This window comes from Leiobunum rupestre, chromosome 9 (genome assembly GCF_980474605.1).
Source record: "Leiobunum rupestre chromosome 9, qqLeiRupe1.1.hap1, whole genome shotgun sequence".
Lineage (NCBI taxonomy): Eukaryota > Metazoa > Arthropoda > Arachnida > Opiliones > Sclerosomatidae > Leiobunum > Leiobunum rupestre.
Window position 1 is genome coordinate 30,845,638 of NC_143392.1, and position 13,365 is coordinate 30,859,002.

The window sequence follows — 13,365 nt, forward strand, 5'->3', positions numbered from 1 at the left end:
CAACCTTTCCGCTCCATATGTACTAATTTAATAATCTTTTCGTTCCATATGTATGAATATAACAACCTTTCCGCTCCATATGTACTAATTTAATAATCTTTTCGTTCCATATGTATGAATATAACAACCTTTCCGCTCCATATGTACTAATTTAATAATCTTTTCGTTCCATATGTATGAATATAACAACCTTTCCGCTCCATATGTACTAATTTAATAATCTTTTCGTTCCATATGTATGAATATAACAACCTTTCCGCTCCATATGTACTAATTTAATAATCTTTTCGTTCCATATGTATGAATATAACAACCTTTCCGCTCCATATGTACTAATTTAATAATCTTTTCGTTCCATATGTATGAATATAACAACCTTTCCGCTCCATATGTACGAATTTAATAATCTTTTCGTTCCATATGTATGAATATAACAACCTTTCCGCTCCATATGTACGAATTTAATAATCTTTTCGTTCCATATGTATGAATATAACAACCTTTCCGCTCCATATGTACGAATTTAATAATCTTTTCGTTCCATATGTATGAATATAACAACCTTTCCGCTCCATATGTACGAATTTAATAATCTTTTCGTTCCATATGTATGAATATAACAACCTTTCCGCTCCATATGTACGAATTTAATAATCTTTTCGTTCCATATGTATGAATATAACAACCTTTCCGCTCCATATGTACGAATTTAATAATCTTTTCGTTCCATATGTATGAATATAACAACCTTTCCGCTCCATATGTACGAATTTAATAATCTTTTCGTTCCATATGTATGAATATAACAACCTTTCCGCTCCATATGTACTAATTTAACAACCTTTTCGTTCCATATGTACGAATTTAACAACGGTTGGTTCGTTCCATATGTACGATATTACCAACCTGTTCGTTCCAATGTTCCATATGTACAAATTTAATAACGGTGTGTTCGTTCCATGTGTACGAGTACGAATTTAACAACGGTGTGTTAGTTCCATGTGTACGATTACGAATTTAACAACGGTGTGTTCGTTCCATGTGTACGAGTACGAATTTAACAACGGTGTGTTCGTTTCATGTGTACGAGTACGAATTTAACAACCTTTTCGTTCCATATCTACGAATTGGAAGTTACTTAATTTTTGGGACTTTTAGTTACTTTAGGTGGCAATAAGGAAATATAACTCGGTACGATTCCAGTTAGCTCACCGTGCTTTATGAGAATGGTGGTCCAGGGTCTCGTCGTGGACAGGGATGGAGCCCTTGGAAGGGAATACGGGGGCTATGTCCCTGATAAATAAAATAAACTTAGGTTATGTTAGACAACTTCCCCTATTCAACCAACATACCCAATACTTTTTCTCAATGAGACCTTGTTGCAAGGATATGACGTAATTGACGTCATTTCCCAGTCGATAACGGTTTTATCCTCATCAAAAATAGTTCTGGCGGGGAGGGAAGGAAGTTAAAACCAGTTTTACGCGACGTTAGTGCTGTATTTTCTTTGGTGTCTGTGAAACAAGGTCTCATTAAAATTTTTAATACAGAGATGTTAAACAGAGGCACACTTATGAGTAATTATGTTACATATGCCAATATTAAATGGCAACAGAATGCTTTGGGAAACGGGAGAATCTACCTGAAATTTGCTGTGCATTTTTCAAACGATTATGTGGACCTTTAAGCTCAGGGTAACGCATTAAAAACAGTGAAAAAATGTAAATATGTTTTCAGAATTTTAACCACTTTCTAGAGTTGGGTATTAGCCTATCTGATTATTATTATTATTAATTCGGACAAATGATCATTACAAAATTTGCATAACTATACGGACATCTGAAATTCGACCAATGAAATCTCCCTTTGTTGACAGAATGATTCTACGGTTGGTTACGTTGATGGATGATAACTGCTCGTCTCAAATTTTAAATTAAGTACCTTCAGAATTGTAAATAATGTTTGTAATATTTAGTCAGTTTTGGCTTCGGATTTAATGACTTGTTTTTGTTTCGTCTAAGCATGGATTAAATAACCTGACAGGGATTGTTCTCTCTAATACATTTTACTATACTACGAGTTGAAGAGGTTTGTTTCAAACGAGGCTGCCTGATATTTTACCGTCCCCTCAATTTTACCCCCTTTACCGATACAAATCCGGAACAAGATTTCTTGAAACGTCGCCATCTCGCGGCGGCTTTGGTGAATTTTATATTTTCCCAACGGTTTATTTTAATATAATATTTGAAATTGAAAATTGAAATATTCAATCGTGGTCCGTACCTTAGTGGCTCTGGAGAGTCTGGAGTTTCCTGGTTAATTGTGGGAAATAAATACCGTAAGCGTTAATTTTAATATTGAAAGAGTATTAATTTCCAATAAGCCTTCGCTGATGGTGACGATTTCAATTGACTAAGAGAATTAAACAAAAAATAGCCTCGGCAGAATAGGAAGTGTCATACTAATTTCTATTACGGCTTATTTACTTTGATTTTACCTTAGCAATACATGTAGTCATTTAAAATAGCCTATTTCATTTTGCCTTATTTTAAGTTATTTAGACATTTAGATAGATTTATTTTTATTTCCTATTTTTGAAAAAACGAAACTGTATATTTCATTTATTTTCAGATAGATGGCGACTGCGTCTCCTTTGAGGTCGATATTCCATTGATCAAGTGATATTTAGTAACTGGAAATCGTTCGTACACGCTGTAATTGACTACACTGACACAAAGCAGCGGGTTTCAAAACTCATGAAGGAACAATGGTGTTGATATTTAAACATTTTTATTTAATGACAGCTAGAAGTGTATGGCGACTCTATTTTCAGTAATATCTTAGCAAAGATTTCAATATCATGTAAGACATGATTTATCCGAGAAATAACGCTAGGTAAAACGACCTTTAGTGGCGCGATCTATCGGTTAAAATTGCAAAATGTATTTGTATTTTTCCATTCAATGCTCTCGTTTTCTTCCAAAACAATTTCCACCAGAAGCTCCTTGGAACAGGAATTGTACGTATGGGTACAGCTTAGGAAGTCAAAAGTTATATATCTCCCAAGAGCAATATACCCAAAGTTATATATCTCCCAAGAGCAATTTCCCCAAAGATATATCTCCCAAGAGCAATGTACCCAAAGTTATATATCTCCCAAGAGCAATATACCCAAAGTTATATCTCCGAAGAGAAATATACCCAAAGTTATATCTCCCAAGAGCAATGTACCCAAAGTTATATCTCCCAAAAGCAATTTACCCAAAATTATATCTCCGAAGAGCAATTTACCCAAAGTTATATCTCCCTAGAGCAATTTCCCCAAAGTTATATCTCCCAAAAGCAATTTCCCCAAAGTTATATCTCCCAAAAGCAATTTCCCCAAAGTTATATCTCCCAAAAGCAATTTACCCAAAGTTATATCTCCCAAAAGCAATTTACCTCTTTTCTTTTTAGTAATTAGAAGAATTTGGGTCCAATTTCCATTTCTATGCTCCCTGCAGTTAATTTTAACGAAGTCTAAAATGATCAGTCTAAGAGTTCCACGTTTAAAGACACGAATTTTTTAATCCAATTCGCAATGATTTTTGTGTGATTCTTAAACACAGCTACTAGGGAGTCACTATTTACTCCCTCATACCAAAAATAGTTCCCCCGTAAAAACACCACAGCAAGTACAGAAATTGAATTCAATAAAGATAAAGCCTGTTCAGTGACTCTTAAGTTTGAACTTAAGAATTTGTTTGAGTAGAAGAGTGGGGTGCTATTGCGCTTAAGAAAAGTGGACTCTTAGACAAATTAGAATCCATCGAACGCAGACATCAATTAAGAAGGACATCCCTATTGAATCATCACTAAAAACTGTGATGAATGTTCTCACGGAGGGGAATCTGCACCTGAAGATTCATCAGACAGCTCCAAACTGGTAGTATTTAAAGCCAAAGATGAAGAAGAGCTCAGGCGACAGATTTAAGTTTTTACTGGAGATATTATTGGTCTGTTAAAAAGACAGTCAACCGGGCTTATTTTAACTGGCCCATAGAAATAACTAAATGCCAAGAAATGCCGCCTGTCATGTCTCTAAAAAGACCTAGAGTGCAAAGTTGATAATGCTAAAAGGTCAAAGAAATTTCGAGATCAAACCAAGAAAGCGGGAATTGAACGACTTTCGAGTCACCCAAAAACAAAGTTATGTACATCCACAATCTAGAAGAACTTGGGGACAAATTAAGTTGGTTTTATCAGTCAAGATGATAAAGCTAGAGTACCAATTGCTTTAACCAAAACAAGTGCCGTTGCTCATGTATGTAGAATAATGCGTAACACTTCCAGACCACGACTAGGTGATCGCGGAGCAACTTGTATGAGGGCCATAGTCATAAAAGATAACCGTGTGAGGTAGACACCTACTCTGGCCCGACTTATATAACATTACGCTATGGTAAACATTCCCCTTCAACCACATACTCACACTAAAAAGGTTTGACTGTGTAACCTTTTCACACGAGTCAACTTTTCAAATCAAAATGCTGAGTCAGCAAAAATGGAGCAGTGATCCATTTTTTTCTCGCGTACTTTTTTGGTGGATCAACTCATCGAACTTTTATTCACACGAACCAACTAGTTCACTCAACTTTAATAATAATTTTATTTATCAGGAGAAGAAAGCGTTAGATACACTTATTCAGTCAAGTTGACTCATCTAGTTGGGTCAAAATGTTGGCTCGTGTGAAAAGGCCTTAAGACCAGTCAGAATTGTTTGAAATCAGTATTTATTTTTACCGTAGACTGAGGTCCAGACGAATATCTTAGGTACCAGAATGTTAAACACTATTTTAAAAAACATTATCTTGATTGTATGTTATTAGCTACAAATGCCCCTGGTCGTAACGCTTACAATCGAGTTGAAAGATGAATGGCGCCTTTTAGTAAAGAACCTTCGTGAGTAATTTTGCCCCATGACTCATATGAAACTCATCTTGAAGCTCAGGGAAAAACCATCTATGAAGTTCTAGACAATCGAAAATTTGAGGTTGCCGAAATAAATAACGCCAGTATTTGGTCAAATGTTACTATCGATAACTTTCCCACCGTAACTATACAGGGTGTTACGGATAAGAGTAAAAAAGATCCAATAAACATGGGTCCTAAAGTACTTCGTTTCAGAGATATGGGCTCCCAAAAAACTACCCCAAAAACCGGACACAGCCTTAAATCTGGCAAACAATATTCTTCCTTGAACCAAATTGTTTTCATTAAACTATCAATTGTTTTTTATCCGTGAGGTAGGGCTGTGCAAAGTATTCGTCATTATTCGATTTGACCAAATTATTTGGTCATTTTTAGGTTAAACTATTCGCACCGACAAATCGAATTCTAGTTTTTAAAATTCTAGAATACCAAATAGTGAACTTTGAAAAACCGACTATTCTATTTAAAAAAAATTTAATTTGATTTTGTCGATTTTAATCCAAATATTTCAAATTATTTGGTATTTGCAACAAATTTCTACCGCCAGAGGGCACTAACAACGTAAGTTAGTAAACAAAAAACCTAGCGTCCTTTTCTGCGCGACGTAACCGAAGGTCACGAGTGACGAAGCAAACAAAATTTAAACTTGCAAGTTATCTTGACGTTTGTAAATAGGAATGCATTGTATGGGCACAAGATAACTATGAAGTAGATGTAAACACTATAGAGTGAAATAAACCATTTTGGGAGGGTTGATTCCATAATATCTAGACTAGTTGAAACTCTAAGATAATTATACAGCATTTAGACCAGTGAGGCGAGTGACAGTGGCGTAGACAAGGGGGGGTTTCCGGGTCCATACCCCCCTTGGGCCTACCTTTGACCGTACTAAATTCCCACCCCCTTCTCGACCCCCTCTTAACATTCACATACTTCGACCCCCCTTGACGAATGTTATTTTTTGGGAAGAAAGGTCAAACGGCAGCTACTACTAGGTAGTGGGTAGATACTGGAGTACAGCTGCTACTGGCGTGTGGTTGTTCGTGAGGAAAAAACTAGAAGTGTCTTATTTTCTGAAGCTGTATATTGTAATCGTTTTACTCATTAGCGATATTAGCGAAAGGCAGAAGCGACGTATTTTCTAAGCTTGGAAAAACCTACTAAATCATACACAACGGTAATACTACTCCCTTTAAATCATTTAAGGCAGCGGTTCCCAATTTGTTTCGGCTATGGAACCCTAAATTATCCGACTAATTCTGGCGGAACCTCAACTCATTTTTTACTTATCTTAAAAGAGTCTGGACACAAATGAAGATGGCCGCGTTGCAAATTCTCGGAACCCCTGTGACCCTTCCATGAAATCTCAGGGTTCCGCGGAACACCTTTTGGGAACAGCTGTTTTAAGGCTTTAAAACCTTTTTTCAAGCTATAATTTGGTATTTGATAGAATAATTTGACAAAAAAATGAATTTGGTCGAAATTTTTAAACGTCGCGCTATTTGGTCAAATTATTTGCTCATTTTCGAAATTCGATCCGACAGATGGTTCCCAAAACCCGACGTATTTGGTATTCGCCAAATACCTAAAAAAACACAGCGTGAGGCGAGAAACTTTAATAACAAGTGGCAAAAGTTAATTAATGTCCTTTTAGAAGTAAAATGAGTTTGAAGACAAAGCCATTTTAATTTAGTGATACGATTTTAATTATTAAATTTAAAGATACAAATGTAATAAAAATTCTAAGGGAATGGTTTTAAAATGGTCTAATTCGTTTTGTAGCTAATATGGCACATTGGTCTAGGAACGCTTATTGCACGGACGGGCTCAAGAAAAATGGGTTTGAAGCTCAAAGATTCAACCAGCAGTAGATTCCTTAAAGACTGGTGTCAGATCGACACAAAGTTTAAACATTGTTTTTTTTTGTGATTGGCATGTAACCTGGAGAGAGATACAAATAATATTTCGGCTGGGTTTACCAAATAGACGAACGATTGAATCTTTGAACTTCTAACCCAATAAGCGTTCTTGGACGTGCCATATTAACAAACTTAAAAGCATTCTTTTAGAAATCTTATGACATTTGTATCTTTAATTTTGATAATTAAAATCGTTCGTAACGACAAATGATTTTATTTTATTTGGAACCGTGTCAATAAAATTAAAATGGCTTTGTCTTCAAACTCATTTTACTTCTAAAAGGACATTAATGCACTTTTTCCACTTGTTATTAAAGTTTCTCGCCTCATGGATAAAAAACAATTGATATTTTAATGAAAACAATTTGGTTCAAGGAAGAATATTGTTTGCCAGATTTAAGGCTGTGTCCGGTTTTTTGGGTATTTTTTTGGGAGCCCATATCTCTGAAACGAAGCACTTTAGGACCCATTTTGTTTACTCATAGAGACCCATAGAATGCATATAAAAAGTTTCGGTACTCTTATCCGTAACACCCTGTATAAATAAAACCTGAAATGAGTGAGATGCACGGATAAAGACAGCGCCTGGGTTTGCGGAACTAGTCAATATTTCACCAAAATTGGTGCCCGAATGAACTCTGTTGCTGTCCAACTAGAAGTTCAATTTTTACGGTTCTTCCTTCACGATTTTTACCTCCACCAATATCAATTGTTCAAACAAAAGGAATAGAATTCTCAAAACTCATGAACGAGCAATTAGCTGTTCTTCCGTTGTTTAAAACTTTGGCTCTGAAACTTGTTGACGTTCTTCCAAAGTGGACTTTTGAATTTTAGATTCTTCCCTTCGAATTTTTGGCAAATCCGTTCAAAAAGTTCTGAGGAACAGAATTCTTCATGAAATGAAATAACGAATAAGGTTTAATTTAATTAATTAATAATTTCCAAATATTTGTAGTAGGAAATTAATTTTTTAATTCTTAAATACTAAAATATAACCTTTTACCAAGAATGTATTTGCTTCTACTTATTGAGAATGACTATATTGAGATGAATTTTTGCGTTGTTCCGTATCTCACTCATACTCGAAAAATAAGCTATTTTCCCAAAATAAATCTTATCAGCCCGGTATCGCATTGGCTCTCTAATACTTACGTCTCCCGATGCGATTGAAGGACACTTCGGTAACGTTTTTACTTCCCCCGTCTAAGACCAGGGTGGGGGGAATTCAACCATGATGTCCGCCGATCGTCTCAACATAGTCATTATCCATACACTCGGTTGTACCTAAAAGAAGAAAGACTTCTAAGACCACTAGTAATTTTTATTTTAAAAAACAGGTCCCTACATTTGGGTCAGAGTTATAAGAAACATTCTGTACATAAATTAAAATCAATATTGATTCGAATAATACATGTATCTGACACGAATGTCTGATAGAAGTGCAGAAACACATTTCCGTCTTGTGTACTAAGTTCAATACATTTCCTTAATTACAAGTACATGTTGGGTTAGTCTTAAGTATTAGGCACGTAATATTTTAAAAGGAACGCTATGTTTCTTAGGTCAACGTAGAAATCCTAATGGTTTTCCATTGTTAACAAGTCGTTTAATTTCATTCGCCCATGTTTGCCCTTCTAATGCTTTTCCGTTAATGGACTAAAGATCCTTAAGGTTCGGTTCTCGCGGCATTGGCTCGCTTTTTCCCATGATCGGTTCTTTGGGAGTCGTAGTCTCAAAATGAAGAGTGACCCTAATAGGACCCAGACCATTCTCAGGGTCAAAAGGACCTCATCCCAGCAAACTTGCAGTAGTTCTGGTAGGAGTCGTTACTGTCAACCAACCAGCAGTAGTTTCCCAGACAAGTTACAGACTTCCCGCGGTGTCGTGTTCATTGTATGCACCATGGCTTTCATCTACACGGTCTATTATTACTTCGCCATGTACCTCGAGTACCCGACCACCGTGGACGTCGAAGTTAAATTCCCCAAGAGGCATTCAAAACCCAGCGTCACACTCTGCTCCAAAAATGGGTCTGTGCTTATTTAGGTTATTAATTCACTTCGTAAAATTGTCCGTAAAATTTTCCCCTGGTTTTAATTGGCTTTAATTAGGGCACTAATCTTCCATTATTGATTTTTTTGTATTCAAGTTAGGTTCCATTAGTCCAATGACTACGTTATTTTTCTTTATTGTGCACATATTAGACAATGGTTTTTGTTGATAATTTCCTAACTTTTCAGTTCCTTTTTTTTCTTAATTAGTGCACATTTGGTTATGAACTTCAATTTTTCCATTGTGCACATTATTTTTATTCACCATTCTATTTTTTCTTCATAGTGCACCCATTGTTGCGTATTTCCTAAAATGTTTCAACTTCTTTTAAATTTCCCTTAATTCATGTCCTGCAAATTATTTTCTGTATTCACGTCCGACTCCAGAAGCCCGAAGAACTTGTTATTTTTGTTTATCGTTCACAAATTAGTGTCATTTGCACGTTTGGCACATGGTTTCATTACTTAATACTTTGACAGCTGGAAACGCGACGAATTATCCAAATACTACGCTTCGTTTATCAATATGACTGAAGTTTCGTTAGATCAGGTATATACCCCTCGCACCGGTTAAATTTAGCTGTATTGATAATTGTATTTCTCTGTAATTTTTGCCAATTTCACCATATATCCTTGGTTCAGCTCCAGCAAGTGGACGACCTAACATTGGCACTGAATTCGTCAACGCTGTTTCGAATGCACCACGACCCGAAAGACATTTTCATGTCTTGCGAACTCGGAAATTTCCGCCAAAAACGGAATGTTACATCTAGTCTTTGCTCGTCAGTTCCTAAACGGTTCGGAATCAGGGGCGTAGCAACATTTCGGCGCCAGGACTTAGGCCTAAGGTGGTGCCTTGGGTATTAGCCTAGCTGATTATTATTATTATTATTATTATTATTAATTGGCCTTTTTGAAGGATTGCCATTTAGTAATTGTGGGAATACATTTCCACCCCTAATCCCTAATACTGGGATAGAGTAATGGCTCAGTGACGTCCTAGTACGTTAACCATGCTCTTTCCTATCTAATTAAAATGGTATATTCCGTTTTTCTTAATTTTTTCGGAAAGTGGTTCATTAATTCTGAGCTGAAAGAAGCATTTTCCCGGATGGGATTGCAAAGGTTGTCCCCCAGTCTAAATTTCAGGGACTACATTGTCACCATGTTCATGCTACGCTCTTGTCCGGATTGTTAAGTACGAAAAGGTCGATTTTAATGGTCCGTTTGTTCTAGAAAAAAGAATTTTTTACCAGTTATATGGAATTTTTACATTTGTCTATCACTCAATAACTATCTCAACAACGGAAAATTGTTTTCGGCGTGGAATCCCGACGATCAATGTTTAATTATTTTTTGTACTTCTGAGCTGGCTCGGAAATATGGCTCAACAAGCTACTTTCTTATTTGATCTCACCAGTTTTTAAATGCAAAATTGTGCTTGAAACAATTTTTTTTGATTAAATTTTTGGTTGGAATAGTTTATTATTTTGAAATTTTGCTTGGACCATTGTATTATTTGAAAATTTTGCTTGATCTATAGCGTATTAATTCGAAATTTTGCATGGGACAAGTTTATTCATATTAAATTTTGCTCGTAACAAGTTTATTCATTTTAAATTTTGCTCGTAACAAGTTTATTCATATTAAAGTTTGCTCGTAACAAGTTTATTCATTTCAAATTTTGCTCTTAATCAGTTTATTCATTTTAAATTTATTGATTGGATTTTGCATGGGATCAGTCAGTTCGATAATTAGAGGCGTAATCGGTCACTTATAGTTATACGCAGCACCCAGCCATCTACTTGGACCATTTTAAAAGCGTTGTCGTAACAGTATTACCACTTTAATATAGGTCTTATAATAAAACTGGATCTTTTAAGTAACTTAAACGTCGCCTTCAGTGACTTAGTTTGGGAAGTCAATATCCACCACCCTAAAATGTACCCGGAGTCCACCTTTGTTGACCTCTTCGCCGAACCAGACCGCATTTCCATGGTGTACTTCACAAGGGTATTTTTCATTCCCTTTTCTTTTGATACTATGCTATTATTAGTATTAATATTTTTCCAAACAGTCGACTATTCAGTATTTGAAAAAGGACTGCTACGACTATAGTCATAACAAATCACTCAATGGGAAATATCCGCATTACTTTGTAAGTATTTCCCAACAAACATTTTTATCCGGGAGAATTAGTTAGCTCTTTAATAAAATAATGATTTTGTATCAGAGTTGTTTGTTGGATTGCTGGCAGAATATCTCTTTAATCGATACGGGTTGCGTACCTTACTGTCTACCAATCGTAAACGGAACCCGTAAATGTACTTCCAGTCGAACAACTCAGCGTTTGTAATTTCGTTCTTATTGGGTTGTAGAAACGACGTTCAAGTGCATGCCATTTTAGACGTCACATGTCTAAAATCTTTCACCAACGTCGGTTTTCGGTTAAATGGCCTTGCTTACGATATCTATAGATAGAATTGCGGTAGATACTATATCCTCTAATTCCTGAAGAAAAAACCGCTGCCCAAGATCAAAAATGTGTTTCATATTGTATCATTATTTGTCTATCAGTTTAGCAAAATCCCCATATTTGCTTGAAAAACGTGTAAATCAACGAATTTGGAATGAAGGACATTTTAGCATTATAAATTTTTACCACCAATTATTTGCAATCTTTCCTTAAAGCTATTGTTTCGCATATATCGCCTCTTCCTAAATTCGGATGGATCGCTTTTTGTAGAGTAGCATTTAATCACCTTTTTTTTTCCAAATTAGTGGAATATTGTAACAGTATTCTGGATGGAGACATGGAGATATGCGGAAAACTTTGTCCTAGAGATTGCACGTAAGTTTGAAATATTAATTCATTGCTGTTTATAATTATTATAATTATGTAATCTGTATATCTTTAAAATACCTCTCATTCAGAACCGAGTTATATCACATCTCAGTACAATCGAAGACTATGCCACGCACAGTAAATCTTTCAGCGTTTTCCATTTACCTGCTCCCGATCAACTTACCTTGTTCCATTGGTGTGATCTGCTCCGATCAATTTTCGCCAGTTCCAAATATCGAGATCGCTCGAAACTGATCTGACGGTTTCGACCAATCAATGGATCGATAAGCAATTTCTTAGCTCGATAAAAATACGATCGAATCGTCAGAGACAAATTAAGAGTGAATCTCGAGCAAACGAATGGAAAACGCTCAGTTGTTTTCATACGGCTTAAGGCTGGTTTTCATTAGGGCAAAAGCGCACCGACGGTGAACGTCGACGCGAAAAATTCCCGTTAGGCCTAATGCAATATTTTTGCGTCGACTCTCACCGTTGTGGCGTTTTGGTCCTAGTGAAAACCAGGCTTTTACGTTTCATTTCAATGAATTAACATTTAAATAGGAAAAAGAACGCGCTAATACTGAAACGACGAATAAGTAAGTAGCCAATTTTTGAAAATATGTCCGCCAATTGTTCTAATAAGTAATTGAACGGTTTTATAGCGAAATATTGGAGACTAGATTCTCCAAATTGAACATTTTTTTGAGACCTTACTGCCATTCCCATTATCGACATAAATTGAAATTTTCGGTTAGTTGGTACTTACAAGTTGTTAGTCTAATTATTACAAGGAAGTAATTTAATGAAAGTGGTCGAAAACGCTTATTCGGATCCCTCTAAAGGGGAAAATAGGCATAACAGGTACTGCGCATGTGCGAAGGTATCACAAAGAGCTGACATGTTTAAAAATAATAACCTACGCCATCTTGATCTTACAGCTTTTAACGATATAACTATTTCGACTTTTAAAAAACGGACGCAAAAAAGTAGTGTTGCATATTAAAGACATCATAAGCCTGTCATAAGGTCCCCATAAGCAAAGGTCTACCATAGGGGCCCATGTTAACGGCGTTGTCCTGGCCAAAAGGAACTTGAATCCTCCTAGGTCCTGGAGAGAAGAAAACTAACGTACGACGATAGGGCAGTAGCGACATCTTCGTTTTCAAAATTTCTACATCTAAAATATTATCTTACTTGGTAGAGCACTATAGCCACGCTCGGGTTGATAAATGCCACACAAAACGCGTCTAAATCTCAAATTTGAAAAATAAATACTTTCAGAACAAGTTATCTTATTTCTAAAAGCCAATTTTAGATTCTGATTAATCATTTAATTTTGAAAGTGGTTAATTGGTTAAATTGTGATTAAGCCTTGGCTACGGTGCTAAGGGTTCGCGGCGGAGATTTCTCCCGCGTGGTTCTAAGTTTAAAAACGTTCGCGCACGCCTTCCGCGCATTCACCATGCGAAATTCATTTGGGGAAATGCCTAATTGAGGATGTGGCCACTAGGATTTGCAGATTTTGAATACCTACCTCTTAATAACGGGTATGTGATCGAAAAAAATTTGGCCTAGACCT